We start from the raw sequence: 16900 nt of genomic DNA on the forward strand, positions 1-16900 counted from the left end.
GTTGGCATTTATTTTAATTTCATATGTATTTTTAAACCTCATGAACTATTATTATTTTTGTTTTATACAGTGTATGTGTTTGCATTTGCCCATATAATTATATTTTTATTATTCTTCAATCCTTCCTGAACATCTAAGCTCTCCTTCAGAATTATTTTTTCTGTTGAAGATTGCCCATAGTATTTCTTTAGTGAGGATTTGTCAATGATAAAGTTTTGTTTGTTTAAAAATATCTTTATTTCCCCCTTCAGTTGAGAAGGATATTTTTGAAAGGTATATTTTCTGAATGCTTTTCAAATTTGGTCTTTGTTTTTTAGCAATTTTACTTTACTTTCCCAAGGTGTTTTTCCTGCTTTTCATTTGTTCTGTTTGGGGGTGATAGTACTATCCTAGGCATGCATTTCATTCAGTATGGTTCTTTAAATAAATATTTTATTTCATTTGTGCAGTAGAAAGGTGTTTCATTACTTTGGAAATTATGCCACTCATTAAAGTATTACACTGTATATATAGCACATTATTGTAGATAGAAAAACAGAGAATTCAGTATTGGAAAATCTTGCTTATTTGCTGCGCATATTTATCTTATTCTAGCCTAGATGATTCAGAGGCCTTTTGCTGTACAGAGTCATCACAGAGGCAAATAGAAGTCCAGCTTCTGAATTTCTATTTGTATTATTACTATCTAATGAATTCTATGTACAGCAGGTGTCAAATCATATCAGCTGCTTTGCAATTGAGTATGAATAGAAGATATATTGCTATTGCACATGAATCTAATACGAAACTAATGAGCAGTAATGAGCAACTGTTTTGTCATTATTGAGGCAACTACTGAGATGCTAATAAACTCTCATTTTTGCTCTTTAGTAAAAGCAGTGACCAGGATTTATAACTTGGCCTTAATGTCTCAAAGCCTGAGGCAAAAATAAATAAATAAACAGTGAAATTCTAAACCGAGAATAATTTAGTCATTTTCTGTGTGATTGTCCTCTCTCTTATGAAAACGAACCTGTTATAATGCCTTCCAAGAACTTCTAGAATTGAAGAAAAAAAGATGAGGAATGAATGTCCATTAAAATGAATATAAAGTTAAGAAGATAGGCATCTTACCTAATTTTCCTTAATGTAAATATAATCATTCTAGACTTTCCCACTTGTCAGTTTTTTATAGTATAATGAAGTCTAATGTAGGCAACTTTTTATTTTTAATACCAGTCACTTCAGAAGTAACACTATGGAGGGACCTTTTGTAATTAACTTATTTGTTCCTGCGCGTGGCCTAACTTGGTAAATTACCCAGAGCACTTATCACACAGTATTATGGCCACATGTTTTATGTCTCTGCCTTCCCCATAGTAGTGTAAGAGCAGGGGGCTCAGTAAATATTTATAAGATGAATGATGAATAAATAATTGAATGAATGTGGAAAAAGTGCATTAAATTTGCTTTCTTAGGTAGAAATAATGTGGTTTAAAACAGTTTTTAATACACATTCATTTAATATGTCATAAGACCTTTAAGAACTTTGCTTTGAATATTTTATAGTATAGAACAAAAAAGATGTTTTAGTTTATGTGACTTATGTAACCTTGTTGTTTTAACTAATATATTTATACTAATTCTAAAGACTAATTTTGATATCTTCCTACAGATGTTTGCTAGAACTCATGGTTTTAACATATGACCCAGGACTTAAATCAGTATTTAAATAATGTACATGCATCTAGTCAATATTCTTTCAGACTTTTTGTATAATTATATACTTTATATATTTATGCATATCAGACTTTTATAGCCTCAAAAAGACCATCTATTTAACTAAAAAATAAAAACTTTGAATTATTAACTATCATTGCTGTTGAGTAGACTATTGAGGACATATGTGTACAAAGCTACTTGATTTGAATAAGTCAAATAATTCAAATTCACTTTAGTAAGACTTCTTTTCTATTTCTGAGTTACATTATGTGTGTGTACATGTAGAAATTCCACTATTTTCTGATATGTATGACTAAACTATGCACAAATGTTATATATATGTTCCATAGGATCTATAAAAATTAATAAACATAAGAAAGAACTATAACTTGCATGTTTGAAACATACAAAGGAAGAATGTCACATGGCCTGAAATCCTCTATTACTTGACTCTGAAGATGCAAAGTTCTACACAAAGATATTGTTATATTACACAGTGAGGAAGTTGATTTAAGATGTAGATGTTGGTTAAGTGGACTGTAACTTCAAAACTGTTCTGTGAGGTCCTCCTCCAAATGAATGCAAGCATTTGGGGACCCTCACTTACCTGTCCATCTCTCATACCTCTATACCTTGTACCATAACACCTCTCTAACAATATAACAATTTCTGCATTTTTATAAAAATACACAAGAGTCTGCAAAATTTTGAACATGAAAATTACAATTAATTACATTTTGATTATTTTTTTTCTTATGTATTTTCTTTAACTGACTTCATATACCCTCAGAATGAACGAATCTGACATCCAAATAATTCTAAGTCCAGGCATCTATGTTATTTGAGAGACTATTTTTTCACGGACTTATTTCTTGCAGCCAACAATATCTGTGACTAATTGTACTACTCATAAATTCAAGTAAAGCAATGTCCTCAAAATACAACTTCTAGTAATTATTGTAGGCCTTCTGTTCTCTGTGGTGATCTAAAGAACAGAAAGGATAGTTAATTGTGCCATACAGACGTAAGTTAAGGTTCATTGGGGTCCATTCATTAAAGCCAACTAAATTCCCAGCGTCATCTTTAATTTTGCTGAGGAGAATCTCCTAATGTTTAAAAGCATCGATAACTTTTCAAGAAATGTGCCCTAGAGATAAGCTATATGTTTTAGGATATTTCCATTACTTCCCTGTCATCATGAGAAAGAATTATAATTATGAATTATCTCCTAAGTTAAAATTTGAAAGAATTCCTTTATATATCCTTGAGAATATATATGAGGATACATTAGAATTTTTAAAAAATTTACTAATAGCCAAAACCGGTTTGGCTCAGTGGATAGAGCGTTGGCTTGTGGACTGAAGGGTCCCAGGTTCGATTCCGGTCAAGGGCGAGTACCTGGGTTGCGGGCACATCCCCAGTAGGAGATGTGCAGGAGGCAGCTGATCGATGTTGCTCTCTCATCAATGTTTCTAACTCTCTATCTCTCTCCCTTCCTCTCTGTAAAAAATCAATAAAATATATTTTTAAAAAATTTACTAATAAACCAAGAAAATATTTACCATTACATTTTATTGAATTTGTTCTACTGAGTATCAATAGATTTTAAAGAATGATAATATAATTTTAAATTGTTTTATTTATTGATAAAATGAAAGTATCCTTTTATATATTACTTCTCATCAAAGTAATGCATGCATACAGTAAAAATTAATATAGCACAGAAATACTTTTAATTAAATGCAACAGTTCCCTACATCTATCCTACCTACCTTTTAGCCTGCTCCTATATTTGTTTTGGAAGCTGTTACTTTCCTAATTATTTTTTTAAAAACAGAGTTGATATACAGCCAGTGTGTACCAGTAAACCTCCATTCTGAATATATAAACTTGGGTTTGGTCTGATCATTATGTATCTGTGCCATAATAGTTATCAAATATTTTTAATATTAAGGCTGTCTAAATAATATAATTTATATCATAACCTCTTGATTTACAACATTTAAACACTTTCTCTTGACGTAGCACCATAAAATTTAGCTCCTTCACAATACATCTCTCTCCTACCTTTCCCAATTTGTGATAACTGTATAATTTTATCTCTTCTTAACTTTAACTTTGTAATGTTGAATAATACTTTTACTTAAGTACTTAAAGTTTCCCTGTATTTCTCATTCTATAACTTTCAACTGCATCTCTTGACTCCCCATTACTGAGGATAGTCTGAGGACTTCTACCATTCTCTCTACTGCCCTCCAGCTTTAGTATCGATAACATTTACATGTTGTTCTATAACCTATATGAAAATCTGTATTTTGTCTTTCACTTAAAACACAGTTAAAATGAGTAAACAGTATTTTTATCATTATAGTTATACAAATATTTCCTTCTCTACAAGTCCAAAATAAAAGACCCTAAGTAACTCAAAGAGAAAATCCCTGGCACCAAATAAAATGGACGCTTTCTTCTTGTATTGATTGCTCAAAATCATACCACACTTTGTTGTTTCTTATTTGGAGAAGATTTGCTTGCATAGTTCTTATTTTTATTTTCAACCTGAAGTCATCTTTTGTTGTTGTTGTTGTTATCAAGACAGGGAACATGTTAACTGTCTTTACCATATCACCAGCTTTTCCTGTCTATTGCTTAAAATCTCTCTCTTTTTTGGAAGTCATTCTTCCTAGAGTCCAGAGATTTCCTGTTCTAATTTGGGATCGAATTCTTCCCGAATTAGGTTAGGCATTGTGGGTGTAGTTATGTCCAATTAGTGTAGCCAGTTCTCCCACTTTTCACTCAAGACATAGATTTTTAAAAGGTTGGCTGCAGATGTTTGACTTCCTTCAGGATATGACCAACACCTAAAGTCCCAAATATTCCCTCCCTAATTGGTCAGTATAAAAAGCAGACAGTCGGGAGTCTTTCCTTCTGCTCCTTAATACAGCCTCTCATAGTCGTTAATTCTTGAACATCATGGCTTTGACTGCATGTGTCCACTTAATTGTGAATATTTTTTCAATAAACACCTGTACTGTTTCCAATCCACTGTTGGAAGTTTGTGGACACAGAGGATGCACTGATCTGAGCCAATTTATATACAGGACTTGAACATCCGCAGATTTTAGTTTCTGTGCGAGTGGGGTGGTGTTCCTCTTGGACCCTGAGTGTAGTTAAGTTTTAGAAGGGTCAAATATGCAGATTTTGTACTATGCATGGGTCAGCTTTAGCCAACTTTTAAAATTTCATCAGTTTCAAAGTATGATCTATAGACCTCTGGGGGTCCACAAGGCCCTTTCAGGTTGTTGGTGAGGTAAAAAATATGTTTTATAATAACACTACAAAGTTACTTTACTTTGCATTGGCATTTGCACAGATGGTACAAAAGCAAAGATGACGGGTAAAACTGCTGGCGGCTTAGCATGAATTCAGGCAATTGCACCAAACTGAACTCACAGTTTTTGAAAAAGCCAATTTCACAAAGAATGTTCTTGATGAAAAAAATAACACATTACTGTATTAAACCTTGACCCTTGAGTACATGTCTTTTTTATATCGTGTGGCAAGGCAGGAGCATGCAGAACGTACTTTGCTGCATACTGAAACACAGTAACTACCGTGAGCAAACGCACTAAGGTGATTATTTGAGAAGTGAGCTGAACTAGACACTTTTTTCATGGAACATCATTTTTATTTGAAAGAACGACCGACAGAAAAACTATGATGATGTAGACAGGAATTTAGCAATATTTTCTTGATAATGAATGGAGTGAAAATCTCGCTTCAAGGAAACCACTTAAAGTATTTATTGCCAAAAATATAATTTCAGCTTTCAAGCAAAAATTAAGTTTTTGGAAAACTCCTATTCCCTACTCTGAGCTTGACAGCTTCTCAATAGTTATTATTATTATTATTATTATTATTTTTTGCTGAGCTTCCTGGCGATATTAATGAATGCAATTTGAAAAATGTATTTTGAATGAAATGAAAGAGCTACATAACTCGGGGATCTATTATTTCCCTAATAACAAATGCATGATGTTCCAAATCATGCATGGGTGAAAAATCCATTCAAAGTTTCATATTGACCAGTGGATTTCAAGGTAACAAAGTATGCAAAGTCTGCCCAGGTATTCTCAGATTCTACATTGCACTAATCGTTGAGAAACTAGCACTTGTCAGCTATTAGTGTAGTATCAGAGAAGAGTATCCAAACTTAACTGAAAAGGCTATTAAAATGCTTTTCCTTTTCCTACTACATTACTGTGGGAAACCAGATTTTTCTAGATATTTTAATCAAAATTAAGCTATCACAACAGATGGAATACAGAAGCAGAGAGAGCTCTACTGTCTTTACTAAGACAGATACTAAAACAGATTCACAAAAGTGTAAGATAATAGCATTCATTTCATTATTTTATTTCGGAAAAATTTACGTATTTGATAAAAAAATGTGTTATTTATGTTAATACTAGAGATCTGGTGCACGAAATTCATGCAACGGGTTGGGGGGTGGGGTTGAGGATGTGTACCTCAGCCCAGCCTGCACCCTCTCCAATCTGGGACATCCCTCTCACAATCTGGGACTGCTGGCTCCCAACTGCTCGCCTACCTGCCTGCCTGATTGCCCCTAACTGCTTCCGCCTGCCAGCCTGATCACCCCCTAACCACTCCTCTGTTAGCCTGATTGACACCTAACTGCCCTCCCCTGCCAGCCTGATCACCCCCAACTGCCTTCCCCTGCCGGCCTGGTCCCCCCAACTACCCTCCCCTGCTGGCCCAGTCACAAGATGGCCACCACAAGATGGCTGGCAGGGGAGGGCAGTTGGGGGGTGGACGAGGCCTGCAGGGGAGAGCAGTTAGGGGCAACCAGGCTGGCAGGGGAGGGCAGTTGGGGGGTGGGCCAGGCCTGCAGGGGAGAGCAGTTAGGGGCAACCAGGCTGGCAGGGGAGGGCAGTTAGGGGCAAACAGGCCAGCAGGGGAGGGAAGTTGCAGGGGCGGTGGGGAGGGGGGACAGGCCTGAAGGAGAGGGCCGTTGGGGGCGATCGAGCTGTCAGGGGAGGGCAGTTGGGGGCAATCGGACCTGCAGGGGAGCAGTTAGGCATTGATCAGGCTGACAGAGGAGTGGTTAGGGGTTGATCAGGCTGGCAGGCAGAAGTGGTTAGGGGCAATCAGGCAGGCAGGCAGGTGAGCGGTTGGGAGCCAGCAGTCCCAGATTGAGAGGGGGATGTCCGACTGCCAGTTTAGGCCCGATCCCTGTGGGCTGAGGGACATCCCCCTCCCCCAGTGCACAAATTTCGAACACCGGGCCTCTAGTGTGATATATAAACAAATTGTCTTTGGGGTCTTCAATAATTGTTAAGAGAGCAAAGGGCCCCTGAGACCAAAACCACTGCTCTGGACTTCCTGCTTGCAAACCTGAAGTAGTTGCCATATTCCTTCTGCATAGCCGAGTTTTTGCTTTGGGATCTTTTGGAGTATTTTCGTCCTCCTTTCACTCATCCCAGTGGGACAGTAGCAGAAAATGGAGACTGGCCAGTCGACAAATTGTATAGATAGTATGTGTTTCAGACTCCCGAAAAACCTTCACTTTGGGAAAATAATTATGCAGTTTACTTAGAGATTATGAAATTTACCAGATTACTGACACTAAACTCATGTTTCCATCTCTTTAAGCTGATGCCATTTATGTTATAATGTTATGTCAATTAACCACTTCCCCAACAATTAGCAGAGGCTATTCCCTTGGGAAAGTTACTGATTGTATTTTCTTTCAAGAAAACTAACTATAACCTTATCCTCTTTCTGGTTTAAAAAGTGGGATCTCTTTAAATGTCAATGCCTGTAAAGTTTTCTTTAAGAAACTCAAATAGAATCATCTATCGACATTTCTGATAATTTTCTGAAGTAATAACAAGAGCACAAAGATGAATACATCCTTGAAAAAGGGAGCCTTGAACATGGTGGCATTGCTTCATCTCTTTCTATAAGACTTGAAAGCCTGTGTTCAGTAATTTATGTTAATGCTTTATTTTCGAAGTTTTCTTTCTTCCACAAGCTCTTCATACTTTGACCATGAACTGACCTTTCCCCTCTTTGAAATGCATCCGCCAACCTGTCCCCCCCCCCCCCCCCGCTCCTCCGCCCCCCAGGATGGCTTTTCATTAAGGAACATGGGAGACACCCTCGCATTGCTACGCCTTGTGCTCTGGTGGCAGGCCTCCCTGACAAAATCAAAGAGCTGCTAGTGCCAGAAGGATGAACTCTGTGATCTCAGCCCTGGAAAGAGAAGCATCCCCAGAGAGAGGTTCAATGCATGTCACAGTTAAATCTTAATTCATCTGAGACTGAGAAGCAGTCAGGCTTTTGAATATTTTTATTGAGAGCCATTTTCCAAATCACAGATCAGATTCATATTTCAGTTACTCCTTTGAATGAATCTGGTCCAAGGCAACAAACAAAACCAATGGCTCATGTGCAGTGTAATTTAGAAAAAGTTTTTAGAGTGTTTAAACAGTTTCTGCTACTTTTTCCCCCTCAGGTTGAATAGGGACATGGCCTAAACTCCCTTTCCTTTTTCCTTTTGCTTCCCCCCACCTTCCTTCCTCCCTCCCTCTCTCCCTTCCTTTCTTTTAGCTTTATCTAGATTTATTGCTTTCCAGAACAACCCATTGCTTAATTTTGAATGTCATCTATTAGAATGATGAGGTGTTCTCAGAGAAATTGGACCTTTTCTTTGTTTGACTTTTATGATGTTAACTACCACACTATCCTAAATAAGATGGTGTTGTTAGTATTAGAATCTGTCTTAAAGTGGCAGTGAGTCTCTATAATTTCGGGTTAGAAAAGATTGAGTTTGATTATGCTGTGTTAAAAGATGTATATTCAACCTTCATGGGAAATGTCTTGTAGCTTTAAGTTAAATGATATTTATTGAGCAATTAAATGGGCTAGTCACTGTTCTAAGTAACATGCATTAAATTATTTAACCATTAGAACCACTTTAAGAGGTCAGTACTTCTATTGTACCCATTTTATAGGTTAAGCAATTAAGGCACTAAGCATTTTGAAACTTTGTCCAAAAGTATTAATAAGTCTCAGAAATGAGATCAGAATGCAGGTAGTTTAGCTGCAGACACAGACCTTATTTTTAAAAAAAACAGATGAATTTAACTATCACACTATGATTCCTCTCCAGGTAGTCAAAATGTGTCATGAAAATAAAGAAACAATAGTGAATTCTGTTATCAGTGTATGGAATTTTCACTACTTTTTGCATTTAATTTTACTACTTATTTCCATTTCACTGTTGGACAACTGAACTATTCAGACCTTAATACATGTTGTTCCCTTCTTCTTTCTAACTACTCAAATTCAATCCATTCTTTAATGCTTATTTCAAATTTCATTTTCTCCATAAAACTATATTAACAATCAGAAGCTCCCAACATTGAAGAGTTGGAATGGAACATAGAGAATTTCTATTACAATGTCTACCCAAACCAAGAAATTACTGAGAAAACAATCCTGAAACCATTAGCTTCTGATTGAAAAATATGCTATTATAGGGTGCCCAATATCATCTTACCATAAACTTTTATTGAACTAGTAATCCTTACCATCTTAAGACAGACAATACCTTGTTGTTGCTTTTTTAAAAAAATAAAATTTAACATTATTCAGCTATTTTTCATTAATCTCCTCATTCATTCATTCATTCATTCATTCATTCATTCATGAATTTACACTTTTTATGTACCACTCTTTTAGATTCTAGGAGAGAAAATAATAAAGACATAGACATTGTTTTTTAAAAAGCAGATGATATTAAGTTTCTAACATAGACCAGGAGATCAAGGAAATTACAGTAAAACTTAAGTTGAGATTGGAAAAAGAGTAGAATTTTGCAATTTGAAAATAAGAAGGAAAAGCATTAAATGCTGAGGAATGATCCCATTTTAAAGATGAAGTACCTGAGGCATAGCAAACTTAAGTAATTTTTTCAAGATCTTAAGGCTAGTAATTGAAAGAATTGAGATTCAAGTTGGCATTTTCACTCCATAGTTGATGCTCTTAAATTAGGGTAATGAAAGAGTAGCATCATATTCAGGGAGTTGTAAGTGATTGTTTGAGGCTGAAGAGTGGGATTTGGTAAGTGAAGCAAAGGAGATGGTGGTAAAATGAGTTAGAGAAGTTAGGAGGGGCTAGATTGTGATGAATTTAGAAAGTTGTCCCAATATGTTTGAATTGTATTCTCCTTACCCATTACCTGCCGGGGTCCAACCCCAGCAGGTCCAGGGGTCCCCAAAGGTGTGGACGGAGTCGGCGAAGAAGGAATGACACGGAGACAGCGTTCAGTTGATCAGCAACCTAGCCAGGATCTCTAGCCCGGGTCTCCAGAGAGGTTCTGCTTCGGATCTCCAGCGAGGTTCTGTAGCCATGTTCCCTCGCTAGGTTCTCCAGCCAGGTTCTGTCCAGGCTCTCCAGTCAGGTTCAGTGTCCAGGTTCCAGTCAGGTTCTCCTGCCAATCTCTGTAGTCAGGTTCAGTCCAGGATCCCTTGCCATGTTCTCCTGCTAGGCTCTGTCTCTAGGCTCCGAGGCCAGTCCCTCTCCAGGATCCTCCAGCATGGTCTCTCCAGCAAAGTTCTTCTGTCTCTAGGCTCTGTGTAGGTTCTGTCTTCTTGATTCTGTTCTAAGTTCTGAGTGTTTCTCTCTTGTTACAACTGTATTTATACCAGTTGATTCAATCCTATCAATCTCTATTACAAAGGTTAGGGCGTTTCTTATCTCCATTCCAGGGAGAAAAGATTATGTAGTTTAAGCATGATTGTTCGTAGTTAAAGGGATTAATTACCCGCCTGGCACTTAGTTGAGGGGTTTTATTCCCTCCCTAACTTCAGGGGAAAATCCCTACCTGGGGATTCAACCTTTCTCGGAGAGGTGACCTTGGTTAAAGCACATAGTGCCAAGAAGGTGAGCAAACATATTAAGAACCGTATGCCATATATGCCAGGTCCCTTGAAACAGCAAGCATGGACTGGCTCCCGGCAATTACCCATGTCAATGTTGGGTTTTACCTGATGCAATATCAATTTTTATTCTGTTGTTACTTTTAAAATGTATTTGTTTCTTTGATTATTTTGCAGCCAGATTTATTTTCTTGTCTTATTTCACCTCAGAGTATTACCCCTTTATGACTCTTGCTTCTGCTTTATAGAACTCATTTTCTTGAAAAATTCACCTTTTTAGATTTTTTGGTATACCAAATAAATGTGTTACACAGTATTGTCATGTTTTGCATAGGAAGCAATTTTAGTGATATGTTTTTATTCCAAGTTTTTAGGGGCTTGTGATTTTCTCTTATGCTTCAGTATTTTTGTATATTTACATCATAAATAAATATTTAAATATATATATACATATATATGTGTATATATATACATATACATGTATATATATATGTTTATCCTTGAACTCAGATATCTAGACAATGTAGATATCTATACTTGTCTGTATCTTTAGTCCTCTTAGCTGTATATTTTACTTTTGAGAAAATTTGCACTTAGGTCATTCCATGATCTAAAATATTGTACATATTTTAACTTCTTATTTTTGCTGAAGTTTAATTTACATACAGTAAAAATAACCCTTTTTAAGATGTGTAGTTATCTATGTTTGGCAAATACATATAGTCATGCAACTACCACTACTATCAAGGTATAGCCCTATAGTGAATATTAAAAATTTTAGGGCCTAAATGGGTATGTACACAGAGACCCTGAGGAAGGGGAGGATCTGGTGAAATCTTCTGGATTCAGAAGGTATGCCTCTTACAAGTGAAGAGTGCTCACCAGTCAGCACAGACTCTCTATCATGCTAGAGTCGGAGAATAGAAGGTAGATCAGTCATTTTTTGAGATGATCCATGCCATTCTGTTTTAAGAAGCAGATTTTGAGGTATTCAAGGATGTATTTTTGTTTCCCATCCATCTCTATGGACATGGAAATTAATAAAATGTATCTTCCCAACTCTTCCCTCTTAATAGCCTAAACATATGGTTCATATTCTCTTCAGTGGTTCTCAACCTGTGGGTCACGAACCCTTTGGCGGTCGAAAGACCCTTTCACAGGGGTCGCCTAAGACCATCCTGCATATCAGATATTTACATTACGATTCCTAACAGTAGCAACATTACAGTTATGAAGTAGCAAGGAAAATAATTTTATGGTTGGGTCACAACATGAGGAACTGTATTTAAAGGGCCAGAAGGTTGCCCTAACAGGCTCAGTGGATAGAGCGTCACCCTGCAGACTGAAAGGTCCCAGGTTTGATTCTGGTCAAGGGCATGTACCTTGGTTGCGGGCACATCCTCAGTAGGGGGTGTGCAGGAGGCAGCTGATCGATGTTTCTTTCTCATTGATGTTTCTAACTCTCTATCCTTCTCCCTCCCTCTCTGTAAAAAGTCAATAAAATATTTTTTTTTTTTAAAAAGGGCCAGAAGGTTGAGAACCACTGCACCTTTTCTTTTGTTTAATCTCTAGGGTATGTGTGTGTATGTATTATAATGAGAAAATGAGAGAAATATATTAGATATTCTGTGTTTTTTCCCATGCTAGCAACAAAGTATTTTGTAAATAACAAATATTATTGAAATGTGAAATATTATTATACTTCTCTTATCTTCACAATATGGTGCTCAGTAAAATATGGGTAACAATCTATATGTAATGAGTGCTTTTTCTTTTATTGAGCGGTTGGTTGATGTTTGAGCTATTGTACATCACTAAACAGTGACATTAGAGCAGGGGTGGGCAAACTTTTTGACTCGAGGGCCACAATGGGTTCTTAAACTGGACCGGAGGGCCGGAACAAAAGCATGGATGGAGTGTTTGTGTGAACTAATATAAATTCAAAGTAAACATCATTACATAAAAGGGTACGGTCTTTTTTTTTTTTTAGTTTTATTCATTTCAAACGGGCTGGATCCGGCCCGCGGGCCGTAGTTTGCCCACGGCTGCATTAGAGTGAGGTTTACTTTAATATTAGGCCTAGAGATATTGTTGATGAAGTTTTGAATGATGAGTATAAAAAATTGCTCTGCCCTTTTGAAAGCTACATCTTAATGTATCTCAGAGCGTGATCTGGTCTTATCCTCTGGACCATATTTACCCTTCCATAATTCTTTCCTTTCAGCGCAGTATGACATTCTCGCTTTTAGTAAAAGAGAGGTCATGTTTATCTGTTGCACTGTCTATGGTCCAGTGATCTCTTTTGTAGTCTAAGGGGAACCGTATGAAAACTGAACTGTGTCAAGGAGACTAAGAGTGTTAAAGTTCACCAAGAAATCAAGATGAGCCTTTGCAGAAACAAGAGGGAGTTAAAATTAGTAAATTGATTTCCTACTCTCTTTTCAGAAATTGTTTTCACATATTGAGGGCCCCTTGGCCATTTATGTTATGCTCTCTGTTATGGCTCTGACATGACTATGCCAGAGGATGGCCAAGGTCAACAATGTGACCTATTTTTATTTTTTCTTAATAGGAAAAAGTTGCCATTCTTTTCCCACACTGGCAGAGTCTTTCTATGTGTGTGGCTTTGCAGACTCCTTTTTGTGAACACTTCACATCTTTTCCTTTGATTAAGCTTGTTAGATTTCAGACCTCCTTGAACTTTAAACTTCCCATTTCCAGCTTTTCCAGATAGATGTTCTAAATCTAGTGATCTATTATACAGCATTATTAACTTATCTATCCTTTGGCATCTTTATAAATTATTTTAGAAATACTATATTTTTCTTAAAATAGTAAAATAAACAGGAGATAAACATTTTTAAACCATTTTCTATTTAACAGTAGATAATTTTATTTACAAATCTGCATTCTCCAGAAAAAAAATGAGAATGTATTTACTATTTGAATACTTCACACATCTCAATTTTCAGATTTTCCTGAACTCTAAAGTAGCAAAGAAGTCTTTGAGTTGTTGATTAAACCAGTGACACTTTATTGGCTTAATCATCAATCTACCTACATAGATTACTAATGTGTCGAAAATAATAAACAGTCATTATGAAAATAGCAACAAACCTTTCCCTAAAACATGAAGCATTTAATAGGAAATTGAGGTTATATAACAAGTAATTAAAATATAAATTATCTAAAATCAAGATGAGCATTCCGTTTTCAAAATGTCCAAACAATTAATTTAATGTTTCAACACACCTTTTGTGAGGTTAGAATTATATGTTAGGAAATATTGCTGTGAGACTTTCAGTTTAGATGGTGGCATTACCTGATGTGAAATAGCACTCAACCATTTTCTAGATCCAAGCACAGAGGACATTAGGAAAAAGTAAAAGAACTTAAATGCATATTTGAATGTAAATCCAAAAATTGGAAAGCTTAACTGCCAGAAACAAAAACTGAAATTAGGCAGAATAGTGAGCTGCTACTGAGGTTGGATGTCAGGTGGGAGGGTGAATTGTGTCTCAGGACCCTGATGCCTAGGTTTTATTTTATTTATTTTTAATTCTTTAAAGTATTACATATAGTATTACATATGTCTCCTTTTCTCCCATTGGCCACCCTCACCCCCCAGCATATACCCCCACCCCTCTAGTATCTGTGTTCATTGGTTATGCTTATATGCATGCATAAAAATCCTTTGGTTCATCTCTTACCCCCCACCTCCACCCTTCCCTGTCTTCCCGCTGAAGATTGACAAACTGTTCAATGCTTCAATGTCTCTGCATCTATTTTTATTCATCAGTTTATGTTGTTCATTATATTCCACAAATGAGTGAGATCATGTGATATTTTTGTTTCTCTGACTGGCTTATTTCGCTTAGCATAATGCTTTCCAGGTCTATCCATGCTGTTGCAAATAGTAAGAGTTCTTTCTTTTTTACAGCAGTGTAGTATTCCATTGTGTAGATATACAACAGTTTTTTAATCTACTCATCTGCTAATGGACACTTAGGTTGTTTCCAAATCTTGGCTATTGTAAACTGTGTTGCTATGAGGCCTAGGTTTTAATACAAAATCAATATGCAGAAATCTATTGCATTTCTATACATTAATACCAAACTATGAGGAAGGGAAATTAAGAAAACAACTGCATTTTTAATTTCATCATAAAGAATAAAACACCTAGGAATAAATTTAACTAGGAGGTAAAAGACCTGTATACTGGAAACTATAAGGTATTGATGAAATAAACTGAAGAAGACACAAATAAATAGAAAGATATTTCATGTGCATGGATTGAAAGACTTAATATTGTTAAAATGACTATAGCAGAGGTCCTCAAACTTTTTAAACAGGGGGCCAGTTCACTGTCCCTCAGACATTTCACACATGCACACTGCGTGCCCAGGACGAGTCGGCTGCTAAGCAGGACTGACTGTGGAGGCAAAAACACCCAGCGGGCCGGATAAATGTTTTCGGCGGGCCGCATATGGCCCACGGGCCATAGTTTGAGGATCCCTGGTCTATAGTACCTATAGCAATTTACAGGTTCAATTAAATTCCTGTCAGAATACCTATGGCATTTTTTTTACAGAACTAGAACAAGTAAACCTTAACTTTACATGGATCCATAAAAACCCCAAATAGCCAAAGCAATCTTGAAACAGAAGAATAAAGTTGGAGGTATCATGCTCACTGATTTCAAACTAGACTACAAAGCTCTAGCAATCAAAACAGCATGGGACTGGCACCAAAAGTATAAAAATTTTAAAAATGGACACATAGATCAATGGAACACAATAGAGAACCCAGCGATACATCATACATATATGGTCAATTAATCTATGACAAAAGAGCCAAGGATATACAATGGGGAAAGAAAGTATCTTTAATAAATGATGTTAAAAAAAACTGAATAGCTACATGCAAAAAGATGAAACTGAACTACTTGCTTATGCCATATACAAAAATAAATGTAAAATGGAGACTTAAAGTAAGACCAGAAGCCATAAAACTCATAGAAGAAAACATAGGAAATAAACTTTTTGATATCAGCCTAAGTAATAGTTTTGAATATGTCTCTCCAGGCAAGGACAACCAAAGCAAAACTAAACAAATGGGATTATATCAAACTAAGAAGATTTTGCACAGAAAAGGAAACCATAAAAAAAAATGAAAAGGCAACCCACTGAATGGGAGAAGATACTCACAAATGATATATCTAATCAGGGTTAATATAAAAAATGTGAAGAACTAATTCAGCTCAACATTTCAAAAAATCTGATTTAAAAATGGGCAGAGGACCTGAATAGATATTTTTCTAAAGAAGACATTCAGATGGACAACAGACACATGAAAAGATACTCAGCATCACGAATCATTAGGAAAATGTAAGCCAAAGCAACAATGAACTATCACCTCACACTGGACAGATTGGCTATTATAAGAAAGACAACAAATAACAAGTGTTGATAAAGACGTAGAGAAATGGGAACCCTCATTCACTGCTGGTGGGACTGTAAATTAGTGCAGCCACATTAGGAAGTTGCAAACAATGTGATCATCTCAATAAGTACAGCTGAGGGATTTGTTCATGATTTTTAAAAAGGCTAAAATAACTGTTGTAGAAGGTAACTTGTTCAAATATGATGAAGAGGGTAAAATGTTAGAAGCAGTTTTTTTGAAACCCCTAGCAAGACAAGGATGCCTCCAATATCTGTTCTCTTCTTCTGCAGTAACCAGATTAAGGTTGCCCATTTTTTACTTTTAGGCTTCTCTGCCTACCGAGCTGGATGCATAGCTATGAATCAGGCTGGAACAGGTGGAGGGTCATCCTAAAAGTTTGAGCAACAAGATACAACTACTGTGGTTTCACACCATGGAGTCACTATACCAATCCTGGTAGTTTTCTATGTAAACAGATTAAAAAAAAATCTCTGCTATACCTGTTGAACTTAAATTCTCATAATGTGCCCACTTTTATTCACTGTTTCACTGGATATTTTAGACATTGAAATAAAAGAAAAAGAAGTCATTGATATAATTTCTAATAAAACACAAAATCAGAGAATCAACAAACAGGACAGTTAAACCAGTAAGAATGACCAGTCAGGTAGGTAATTGTTTATAAGACAATATGAAAACATTAAAATTATACCAGGAACAAGCAGATTGGAAAATATTAAGAAAAAGGAGTTTAATAATAGAGGAAAACCCAAAAGTTATCTAACCCTTAATGT

The 16900-nt window shown here is 36.2% G+C and overlaps 1 protein-coding gene across 1 annotated transcript in view; it reads right to left on the reverse strand.

The window, feature by feature from the left end:
* The window catches only part of VRK2 (VRK serine/threonine kinase 2), a 202787-nt gene that overhangs the window by 133408 nt on the left and 52479 nt on the right, over positions 1–16900 (reverse strand). The window lies entirely within an intron of this gene.

This window comes from Myotis daubentonii, chromosome 12 (genome assembly GCF_963259705.1).
Source record: "Myotis daubentonii chromosome 12, mMyoDau2.1, whole genome shotgun sequence".
In the NCBI taxonomy this organism is placed as follows: Eukaryota; Metazoa; Chordata; class Mammalia; order Chiroptera; family Vespertilionidae; genus Myotis; species Myotis daubentonii.